Source organism: Mustela nigripes, chromosome 3, assembly GCF_022355385.1.
Source record: "Mustela nigripes isolate SB6536 chromosome 3, MUSNIG.SB6536, whole genome shotgun sequence".
In the NCBI taxonomy this organism is placed as follows: Eukaryota; Metazoa; Chordata; class Mammalia; order Carnivora; family Mustelidae; genus Mustela; species Mustela nigripes.
Window position 1 is genome coordinate 78,400,491 of NC_081559.1, and position 12,990 is coordinate 78,413,480.

Sequence of the window (12,990 nt, forward strand, 5' to 3'; positions counted from 1 at the left end):
TTGTTATTTGTTGCTTGATTTCTCATGTTATAAATCCTATGAAAGAAACAAAACTAGCATATAAATAAATGAAATAAATGATATCAAAGGATTCCAAATTTGAATTAAAATTTTAGAAAATGGCTTCTGATATTTGTGTTGTGTCTTTTGAGTGAATTAAAGGATTTTGAAACAATTTTTAAAATATTCCTTTAATATTATTTTCAATTTATTTGTAGTGATACAAGGAGAAAGTCCTTTAGCAAATTGGAATCTTACGAGAATCCAGTATTTTTTTTTTAATTTATTTATTTGACAGCTCACAAGTAAGCAGAGAGATAGGCAGATAGAGAGAGGAGGAAGCAGGCACCCCACTGAGCAGGGAGCCTGATGCAGGGCTTGATCCCAGGACCCTGGGACCATGACCTAAGTTGAAAGCAGAGGCTTTAACCCACTGAGCCACCCAGGCACCCCTGAGAATCTAGTATTTTTAAGCCTACTGCTGGTAATCGAATCCTTCTGCAGAATGCAAAGGAAAAATTAAGGCAACTTTTTGAGATCATTTACTTCCACAGGTATCAAGTGTGCTTTTTAAAGAATGCACACTTAAAAATTATTGAAAAAGAGACAGACACATTGCTAAATGTATAACTAGAAATATTGTGGAAACTAGATATATTTACGCATAAGAAATTACATTCGTTATTCACTAATTAGGGACATGGGGCTTTCACAAATGTGATCTTCAAAATTCTATGATGTGATTTTTATTCTCATTTTAATTATAAGAAGAGGTTAAATGGTCTGCCCAAGTTTACATAGCTAATAAGTAGTGAAGCTCATGTATTCAAATCTGACTTTTTCTTAGAGGTATTTATTTATTTTTTAACAGACTGTATCTTTTAGAGAAGTTTTAGTTTCCCAGCAAAATTGAGTGGAAAGAACAGAGAGTTTCCATATTACCCTCTACTCCCACATATACATAGATTTCCTAATAATATCCCACTGGAGAGGTATTTTTGTACCAGTTGATGAACCTACCTTAACTCCTCACTATAATCCAAAGTCTATAGTTTACATTAGGGCTCATTCTTTTTTTTCTTAAATTTTTTTTTTTTTTTAAGATTTTTTAATTTATTTATTTGACAGATCACAAGTAGGCAGAGAGGCAGGCAAAGAGAGAGAGAGGAGGAAGCAGGCTCTCCGCGGAGCAGAGAGCCCGATGTGGGGCTCGATCCCAGGACCCTGGGATCATTCTTAATAGTATACATTTTGTGGGTTCGGACAAAGATATAATGACATGTATTCACAACAATAGTACCATATCAGTATTTTCACTTCCCTAAAAATCCTCTGTGCTCCACCTGTTCATCCATTTCTACATCTAACTTGTGGCAACCACCAACCTTTTTACTGTCTCCAGTTTTTCTTTTTCCAGAATGTCATATAGTTGGAATCATACAGTATATAGCATTTTCAGATTGGCTTTTTCACTCAGTAATATGCATTTAAGTTTCCCCATGTCTTTTGACGGTTTGAGAGCTCATTTCTTCTTAGCACTGAATAAAATTCTATTGTCTGGATATAGAATGTTTCTGTTGTTGTTATTCTTGTTTTAATTCATTAGCTTCCTGAAGGGCATCTTGGTTGCTTCCACAACTTTAATCTCTTGCCTTCCTCTAATAGGGAAACTTGTGATATACTGAGTCCACCTGGGTAGACAATTCAGGATAATCTCCCCATCTCAAACTCTTTGTTTTAATCATATCCACAAAATGTTTTTGGCATATTAAGTAACATTCATAGAATTAGGGTGTGGACATCTTTAGGGGGTGCATTTTTTAGCCCACCAAAGTCTTCTTTGTGGTAACAGACTTAATGAGACTACACCCTCATATGGGGGAAGATTTTAAAGTTAAGTGTGAGTTGCTAAGAGATAAGAAAAGCAGAGCTCACAGTAATACAGGAATCAAATAATGGAGAACTAGACTATTTGAAAAAACAGAAACCATGGTATAATTTAGCTTCAAGGTATTAGGAACGGACATACTTTTAGAATCCAAAGCAGCCCAGAGGACCTCAGTATTTGAAGTTTGTGGATCTCCACTTTCTTTCATTTTTTTAAATGAATTTTTTCTTTTTTAAATTTCATGTTCAACATATAGTTGGTCTTTTTTTTTTTAATTAGTTTTTGATGTAGGGTTCAATGATTCACTAGTTGCATATAACACCCAGTGCTCATCACAACATGTGCCCTCCTTCATACCCGCCACCCTGTTACCTCCATCCTCCACCCTCCTTCCTTCTGTAACCCCAAGTTTGTTTCCTGGAGTCCAGAATCTCTCATGGTTTGTCTCCCTCTCTGATTTCTTCCCATTCAGTTTTCCCTCCCTTCCCCTGGGGTCCTCCATGGTATTGGTTATGTTCCACATAATGATCGAAACCATATGATAATGGTCTTTCTCCACTTGATTTATTTCACTTAACACAATCCCCTCCAATTCCATCCATGTCAATGCAAATGGTGAGTATTCATCTTTTCTGATGGCTGAGTAATATTCCATTGTATATATGAATCTCCACTTTAAACTATTCAGTAATGACACTGTCCATATTGCTTCTGTTTTTGTGCATATCCTTACATTTTGCCCAACAGCTTTTTCTTTACACTGTTCTTTTATCCATGTCATGGTTCCTGCTTACCTAAAACTTTAGAGTACTTACTATTTTATCTAATGTGCTAATAATAGCTTCTTCTGTCCAGTGACTCTCACTCTCAACTCTTTGCTCATGTTACCAGCTACCCAATTTGGTGTAGGCTTATTTGGAACATTATTTTCCAGAATGTGATTCATAAAATCTCTGTGCTAGAATTTCCAAGGATGACCACGAAAGATACAGTCTCCTGGGTCTATCTACCTGAATAAAAGATCAGGGCTCAGGGATAGGATCTAAATTTTTAATAAGCTCCCCAAATAATTCTTACATCTAGTAAAAATTGAGAGGACCTATGCTTGAGAGAGAACTTGACTCACCCAGCTATTCTTATTACCTGTTAAAGCAGAATTGTTTTTTTTAATAACTAGATAAAAATTAAGTGTCTATCTAGCTCCTGTACTTACTGTCCTTAAACAGTGAGAAACTGGATCAATATGCACAAGGATTCCAGAAAGACTTTTTTGGAAGTGAATTTATTGAAAACTTTATTTAGTCATTTGGTCTTTATCAATAACTAGCTAGCTACATACATATCACTATATATATCTGTGTTAGATATTTGAGAAACATTGGGGAACAACCCAGTGTTTGAGACCCTAAGCAGGGTCCAACTACAGGTATAAGCTATGTTATTTTTGAGCAAAATTGACCATGGCAGTAGAAAGATACTATATCAATGAGCAGGTCCTTTAGCCGAGTGGGAAGATTAATGAAAAGTAGAACTTATGGTTCCATGTAATGGTTTCCAGATCCTGTACAACTCAAATATGTTAGGGTTAAGCCACAGGGACATTATTGTATGATTAAATCCAGAGAACTGATTTTTGTGTGTTTATATTTAATGACTTAAATCCCCTACCACCAGCACACATCTTCCCCTTTTCAGCTCTGAAAAACTCTGAAAACTGAAACCTTTTGGAAATGGAACAAACCCTCTTGGCACCAATATCTTACTACACAGATGTGGAGTATTTATAATTCATATAATACCATCTAGAGTAGATTTTCACATGTTTTGCTATAGCAATATCAATGTGTTAATTAGAGGATGCTATGTCAGACCTGTCCAGGGGTTTTATGTAATGTTTGGTATATATGTATTATTACAGTTCCAAAAATCTGAGCAATTCTGAAGTATGAAACACAACTCAGCCAGAGGGTTTGTGGACTTATATTAAGTATTGAAGAATTAAACAGTCTGTAAAACTTAACTACAACTCAATCAGTTTTGTAATTGACCACATTTTAAAATTCCATTTAAAATAGTAGGGTCGTTTGCAAATATCTTCTCCCATTCTGTCAGTTGTCTTTTGATTTTGTTAACTGTTTCCTTTGCTGTGCAAAAGCTTTTGATCTTGATGAAATCCCAATAGTTCATTTTTGCCCTTGCTTCCCTTGCCTTTGGTGTTGTTCCTAGGAAGATGTTGCTGCGGCTGAGGTCGAAGAGGTTGCTGCCTGTGTTCTCCTCAAGGATTTTGATGGATTCCTTTCTCACATTGAGGTCCTTGATCCATTTTGAGTCTATTTTTGTGTGTGGTGTAAGGAAATGATCCAATTTCATTTTTCTGCATGTGGCTGTCCAATTTTCCCAGCACCATTTATTGAAGAGGCTGTCTTTTTTCCATTGGACATTCTTTCCTGTTTTGTCGAAGATGAGTTGACCGTAGAGTTGAGGGTCTATTTCTGGGCTCTCTATTCTGTTCCATTCATCTATGTGTCTGTTTTTGTGCCAGTACCATGCTGTCTTGATGATGACAGCTTTGTAATAGAGCTTGAAGTCCGGAATTGTGATGCCACCAACGTTGGCTTTCTTTTTCAATATCCCTTTGGCTATTCGAAGTCTTTTCTGGTTCCATATAAATTTTAGAATTATTTGTTCCATTTCTTTGAAAAAGATGGATGGTACTTTGATAGAAATTGCATTAAATGTGTAGATTGCTTTAGGTAGCATAGACATTTTCACAATATTTATTCTTCCAATCCAGGAGCATGGAACATTTTTCCATTTCTTTGTGTCTTCCTCAATTTCTTTCATGAGTACTTTATAGTTTTCTGAGTATAGATTCTGTGCCTCTTTGGTTAGGTTTATTCCCAGGTATCTTATGGTTTGTGGGAATGCAAGCTGGTTCAGCCACTCTGGAAAACAGCATGGAGGTTCCTCAAAATGTTGAAAATAGAACTGCCCTATGACCCAGCAATTGCACTATTGGGTATTTACCCTAAAGATACAAACATAGTGATCCAAAGGGGCACGTGCACCCGAATGTTTATAGCAGCAATGTCCACAATAGCCAAACTATGGAAAGAACCTAGATGTCCATCAACAGATGAATGGATCAAGAAGATGTGGGATATATACACAATGGAATACTATGCAGCCATCAAAAGAAATGAAATCTTGCCATTTGCGACAACATGGATGGAACTAGAGCGTATCATGCTTAGCGAAATAAGTCAAGCAGAGAAAGACAACTATCATATGATCTCCCTGATATGAGGAAGTGGTGATGCAACATGGGGGCTTAAGTGGGTAGGAGAAGAATCAATGAAGTCCGGGATTGGGAGGGAGACAAACCATAAGTGACTCTTAATCTCACAAAACAAACTGAGGGCTGCTGGGGGGAGGGGTTTGGGAGAAGGGGGTGGGATTATGGACATTGGGGAGGGTATGTGCTTTGGTGAGTGCTGTCAAGTGTGTAAACCTGGTGATTCACAGACCTGTACCCCTGGGGATAAAAATATATGTTTATAAAAAATAAAAAATTATAAAAAAATAAAAAATAAATAAAATAGTAGGGTACCTGGCTGTCTCAGTTAAATGAGCATGTGACTTTTGACCTCGGAGTCATGAATTTGAATCCCATGTTGAGTGTAGAGATTACTTGCATTAATAAAACCTAAAAAATAGTGAAAAATTATTTCTCTAACAATTACCACTGATTCACAGCAATAAAAATATGACCCATGCAATTGACTAAAATGCTGAATTGATGGCCAAAGACAACTAAATTTAGGAGAAAATTCAGTGTGTGTGTGTGTGTATGGGTATTCATCTGGATTATAAAGTATTATAGATTTATTAACAAATTGATAAAAGACAATTTGGGACAACTAGATAAAGACAAACAGAATAAAGGAATTTGCTAAAATATCCATATTAGAAAATTTGAAGCAAGGAAGAAGCATTATAAAATGAAGAATGTTTTGGATATCAACAGAAAGAGAAAAATGAATATTTTAGTATTAGAACCAACTCAATTATTTAAAGGGAAATTTAAAATAATGAAAATGTAATAGTGAAAATCACTAATATTTAATATACCAAAACAACTAAAAATTAGGGGAGCGTGAGCTTATAAGGCACAAAAGAGCACACTTAAGAGTCTTACTGAGAAAAAGAATTGTTGTAGCTAGTATGTTCTTTTAATTTTGTAGTAACTTATCTTAATATTCTGTTTTAACATCTTGTTCTATTAGAATTTAATGTATTGTTATAAGTAGAGCATAAAAAGGGCTTTTAATTCTTTAAATTTTCCACAACCACCTCATTATCAAAAAATTAAGTGTTTTGAAGAAATAATCAACAAATTATAATTTTATTTACCTGTCAAGAAGATATTTCTTTCTTAGAAATTATTAATTACATTAAGAGGACCTTTGAACACATTCTGTTAGCTGAATATAGACTAGTGTTATTATAGCAAGAATCACTTCCAGTTGTCATGAAACATGTGATAATTAATCACAACTTTTGGTGTTCCTTATCAAAAATAAATTGTTTTGTCCATTCTACTACTGCTTTTTGAATTAACACCTACTTATAAGGGATCATCATACGATTATTTTTTCTGGCAATATAATCCAAATTCTAATGCATTTTTTATTCCTCCAGTGAATTTTTTTTTTAAAATCTTACTTCAAATTAAATGAGACAACCATGAAAATACATTTTTATTTAATCAATCTTTCACATTGCCAACTCTTTCTGATCAATAAGTCAGTCGCCTAGGTTTCATCTTTTGGTTAAATGGCTCTACCACTCATATGTTTTCATACATATTGATGAGAACATGCCCCAGTTAGGTAAGTAAAATATAAGGAACATATTAAGCTTGGGATATGAGTAGAAAATTCATGTTTAAAATACAGAGATTTAATGTTTGGAGAATAACCAATGGGGTATAAATAAGCTCAATTTTCTTGCAAGCATCCCTGCCTATTAGTCAATGTCAAATTTTCTTTAAGCTAGGTAAAATCCCTTATAATCTACATATTTTTATATGAGAGGGTATTTGACTTTTTATATATCTGAAAATATCCTTTAAATACCTGTATTCTTACCAAGTTCACTAAAGCACTGAGCAATATAAACTTGAAAAAATAAGCCCTTAGGCCAATAGCTTTCAGGACTTCAGTGAAGTTTTGGGGAGTTTGGTATAAGGTTCTCTAGCCTATATTGGTGCTTTCTACTTTTAAAGTGTATATTTATCACTGGGGACCTTGTTAAAGTGCTGATTCTAATTTAGTAAGCTGGGAGTGGGACCTGAGAGTCTATTTCTAATGGGTTCTCAGGTGATCCCTATGCTGCTGTCCTGTGGCCCACACCGAGGTTTCTACAGCCTTGTACCTCAGAGTCTGATGGGTTGGCTTGTGGATCCTGATGTTGCATTTCTGAAAATGATTTTATAATTAGTCTGTGGCAAGCCCTGGGTATCGATATTTTTTTCTCACATTTTTTAGGTGATCTCAAGTGCAACCAAGTGTTGAGGAACACTGCTCAAGAGTGAAGTAGTGATTTAGAACATTTTACAAAACTTCTAAGAAGTTCTGATGACTAAAATTGTGAAAGTTCATCTCCTTCAGGGCTCTTATGGTCTGTAACTTATATACTTTTAATGGTTGCCATGCAAACAAGAAAACCTCTGAAGTCCAACTATAGTCTTGAAATAAGAGCACACTTTTGGAAAATAATACTTTTAAGTGAGACAAATTGACCCTTAGGATCAAGTTATTAATGTTCATTGTCCCTTCTCTATCATCAGTAGACATCAGTGGGTGGATTAGTGTAAGAGCAGCAAATGAATACTTTGTGTGGTCATAACTGTACTAAATGGGAATATTTCTTGAAACCATTTGCACAACTTTAATGTACCTGTGATTTAGTCATCTCCTTGGAGTGCAATTTTAAACTGTTACTCCCTTGGTTTAGAAATCTGTATGTGGTTTATGACCCGGTTAGTTTAAATTGATTCTTTCCCTGTGTACCCAATTAGCCATTATGCTTTTCAGAGCCCAAAGGGGGAAGAAGTGTATTGGTGGTAGGGAATTGAAGTCATTAAATACAAAAACACAAAGACAAAGAAAAACAAAATAAAACCCAAACCAACTTCTCATTCGTTACCTCAGAAAGCCTACCCCAAACATTGTTAGTTAAATTACTGTCTTGTTTGTTTTTATATGGAAACTTCATCTGTGTTTACAGCTTCTATACTTGATAACTGTCAGTTGGCAGTGGAATCCTTAATTCAGCCCATAATCCAACTTCCTTCCCCTTTCCTTTCTTGTAGCTAAATGTTGATCCTTGTATTTCTTCCCTCTGGAGAACTGGAACTTTATCGAGCTTTTTATGCTTTAAACCCTATTTTCAGGTTAATTATTATAAAAATCGCCACTTATAAAATATGCAGTCTAGATGTAGTTATACCTTCTCATATTATTAGACCTTAATACCTTTTAAACTTAAGGCAAACAAATGACTTTCAGTGAGTATAAAATGAGGCATCCTGAAAGACCGTGGAAATCATGTGGCATAGAGTGAACTTGTAGTAGTATTGATTTCATATTAATCCGTATACTTAGCTGAACCCTGCTGTGGTTCATAACAAACTGTGCTATTTGGGGGAAAACTTGGATACTACCATTCTGGTAAAACTGTCCATATTTCAGTCCCAGGTTTCCCCCTTTTACCAACATAAAAACTCTGTCTCAGAGTAGCTCAAGCAGAGTCTAGAAAATGAGCACCAAGGACAATGGGGAAGCAAGATGGTTTGCTATTGCTTCCATAACAAAGTACCCTGGACTGGCTGGCTTAAACAGACATGTATTGCCTGTGGTTCTGAGATCCAGGTGTTGGCCGGGATGGTTCCTTCTGAGGGTTGTGAGAAAGTATCTGTTCCACACCCCTTTCCTGGTTTCTGGTGCTTTGCCAGCAGTCACTGCTGTTCATTGGCTTGTGGATACATTACCCAGATCTCTGTTGTGATGTTCATGTGCAGTTCTCCCTATGTGGGTCTGTCTCTAATCTTCTTTTCCAAAAACACCAGTCACCTGGGTTAGGGCCCACTCTAATGACCTCATTCTAACTTGATTACCTCTATAAAAATGCTGCTTTCTGGGGCACCTGGGTGGCTCAGTCCTTAAGCATCTGCCTTCAGCTCAGGTCATGATCCCAGGGTCCTGGGATGGAGCCGCCGCAGGGGGCTCTCAGTTCAGCTGGAAGCCTGCTTCTTCCTCTCTCACTTCCCCTGTTTGTGTTTTTTTCTCTCGGTCTCTCTCTCTCTCTCTTCAAATAAATAAATAAATAAAATCTTAAAAAAAATAATGCTTTCAAAGAAGGCCACATTATGGCTACTAGGAATTTTGGAGTAGCACATTTCAACACACGACACAAAACAATTTTGAGTTCATCTATTCCTTGGTTGAAAACTCAGCTACAACAGCAAAAGGAGACTGAGAATCACTGATTCTTTTAGAAGAACTGTAGATACCTGACTTCCATTAGGACCTGGTCAAGAAGATTGACTGTGAACTAACATTCATCAAACATTGACTGTATGGTGGGCATTCGTCTGTGTGCCCTACATCGTCTGTGCCACGGAGCCACGCAAGGAGTTCATTGTAAACAGGAGGAAACTCAGACACAGAGAAGTTATTTGCTCAGGGTCACAGAGGAAGAGGCAGAATCAAATTTCAAATTCAGAAAATCTAATCTTAGAGGATCAGATTCATAGTCACAGTGGGAGACTGCCAGGAACTGATCTGCCTCTTCCAGAAGGAGACTCCCTGTTGATTGAGCATTTAGGGATCTCAAAGGTTTCTGCTAGGGATCATAGCCCATTGCTTTTGTTATGTTTAAATGAAAAATTTTCTGTGTGACAGAGACTAAATAGTAAACACTATTGAAATCTTCTTAGTTTGATATACTTGGTGTGGCTTTTGACTAATTTATTTAGGACCCTTAATCATATGAATTAAAGTAAAAGTAAAATGTGAAAAATTCTACAGAAACCACTAAATTGAAAAGTACTTAAAAAAGAGTCTTGTTTCAAATTCAAAAAAGACATTAAAGTCGAGAAGGAAAAAAAAAAAAGATATTAAATCCCTTTACAGAATATAGGTAACTGAGAAATTAGTTAAAGGGGAATTTAAGCCACTGCCCTTTGCAGTGAGTACAGTGGACTCAAGGCAAAAACAGAACACCTACAAGGATCCTTCCTGGTTGTGAGAAGAATTATGCTCCTTGCCTCACTGAGGTTATTTCCTTCTCTGCTGTCTATCCTTCAGTTGGAATCAGACATGGAGAGATCAGTTACAGGAGCCACTGTGCATATGGTAAAGAGTGATTTGAAGACATTTCTTCAGAGGCAGCAAAGCTCAAGACAGAATAACAGATGAGTTTCTAATGAAAGGGAGTTGGGAATTACCTAATTAGTGCCTTTCTAAAGAGGTGGCAAATGTGACACTGGAGCCCTTTGGGAATCCAGGACAGCAAAAAAGGGAGAACATGCAGTTTCGAGTAGCAGGCCTAGTCTGACACATGAAAAACTAAAATAGTACAAGTCATAAAGTCATATAAGTATATGCATAGAGTAATGATAACTATTTATTTTGTCCTAAGTGCCTCGTTCTTTTCTCCTTCTCTTAAATAACATTCATTATGAACATTTATGTTAATTTCTATGTGGTAGTGGCTGTCGTGTTCTGTTTTTCATTTACTTGGATCAAGGAGCCTGCATTAGAACCTGCCTTTGTAGCATTCACAAATATTGGTAGGAAGAGGTCAAAAACAGTATGGAAAAGAAAAAATATATATATTTTAAATGAGTGAAGGATGGCAGTCAGGGAAGGAAACAGGTCAGTCTTAGGTAGACAAGTTGGTAACAAACTACACAGAATAAAGTTCAGGTTAGGCAGGTTCACAAACCATGCAAGTGCATAAGAACCATGTGTTTGAAAATACTGTAAGTAGAGAAAACAATTTTGTCAAATATCCAGGCAAGTAAGAGATTGAATATCTGTCAGCAGTAAAGGAGCAAGACAAAGCAGCAGGAAAAAACAAGAACTCATTGGCAGAGAAGGACCTTGATAAGTGAGGCAAAGACCTGTTTTAGCCTAGAACTTGCCTTTGTTTCCTGTGGATCAGGAACTACTCTATAAGAATGGCTTGCCTAAGGCTTGTAGGAGGAGAGAATTAAGGACATTACATTAGTAAAACACTTGGGGAAAAAAAAATTGCAAAAAATTTTAAACAAAAAATAGACATATTTCTTTGCATATATTAGGCTCTCTTAAATTTTATCCAAAAATACAAGTAAGAAAATAAAAAGACTACATAGTTTCAAAAGGCCATTTAATGGAAAGGCCATTTATAATTTAGACATTTATTTTTCTTTTAACTATATCTTCAACAGTAAAATTGAAAACACTAATTTGAAAAGGTATGTATACCTATTTTTGTTGTAGCAATATTTACAATAGCCACGATATGGAAACAACTTAAGTGTTCATACAGAAATATGTAAGGAAGGGGTGTGTGTGTGTGTGATGAAATACTATGCAGCCATAAAGAATGATGAGCTCATATCATTTGAGACAACATAGGTGGACCTCAGGGTCTTATGCTAAGTGAAATAAGTTGGACTGTGAAAGACAAATGCCATATGATTTCACTCATTAATGCAATCTAAAAAAAAATGAATAAACAAAAAGCAGAATCAGATATATAGATACAGAGAACAAACTGATGATTGCTAGAGAACGGGTTGGGGGTTGGGCAAAATAGGTAAAGGAGTAAGGCTTTCAGTTATAGAATGAATAAGTCTTGGAAATAAAAGCACAAAATAAGGAGTTTGGTCAATTATATGTAATAGTGATATATTGGGACAGATGATAGCCACACTTGTTGTGAACATAGCATAATATCTAAACTTGTCGAATCACTATGTTGTGTACCTGAACCTGATGTAACACTGTGTGTCAACTAGACTTAGTTTAAAAAAAAATTTTTTTTTAAATATAAGGTAAGTAAGACTCCATCTGAAATTCCTTCTTGGCTATTTCCCCTGGTGGAACTTGGAAGCAGCCTGCTTTGTTGGGTTGCTCTTCTTAGCCTGAACCATACCACAGAACACAATTTCAGGTTTCACTGGAGCTACATTAATTTTTGTTTATCCTATATTCAGTCACCAAGATGTTGTCTCACTAAAGTGAAAAACAAATTCATTGTAATTGTCTAATATTAGTGTGAATAAACACCTGATGGCAAGTTTGTAAAGGCAAAATGCCAATAGATACTGATTCTAATGATAGAAAATTGTAAGGCACTCAGAGGGTAGGAATCTGTACTTGAGGTTTTTCACAATCTGATATCAACCTACTTCTCTGGTCTGATCACTGGTTATTCATTTTATTAAACAGTAACCAGTGCTCTTGCAGAACAAAAACTGACATCTTGCCCTGTTGCTATTAAGGGTGAGCCATATAAATTATATCCCACAGTTAGGAAGAAGTGGTGCTTTGTGCCCTGAAATGAACAATAACTACAACAAAAATCAGAGTCACCCTGTCTTATTCACATTTCTCTTTGGTTGCTGACTCCCTAATAAAAACATATTTATCTGTGACTTTTCAAATGTTAATATCTGAAGAGAGATAATGATCTTTGTGAATATAATAATATGAGAAAATTCCTGTGTCATCAACATGAACTGAGAAGCAATATTGATGATACTGTGCTTCTTATCCTTTAAACAAGTATGTTTTTGAAAACAAGTATATTTTTAAAAAATTATTTGACAAGTCAATTTCTTACTGCTATGCTCTCTTGCAAATTTTTTTTGTGAATGCTTTGCTATTTCTTATACTAAGATATTCCTGAACATTTTTCTGTTTCTCCTGGGTTCCCTGCCCATGATCTACACTATCTTATTCTGTGTTTGGTTTATCTTGTTAACTTATCCTGGATCTTTTCCCTCTTTTCCATCTAGCAAACTCCTATCCTTCCTTCTTCATCTA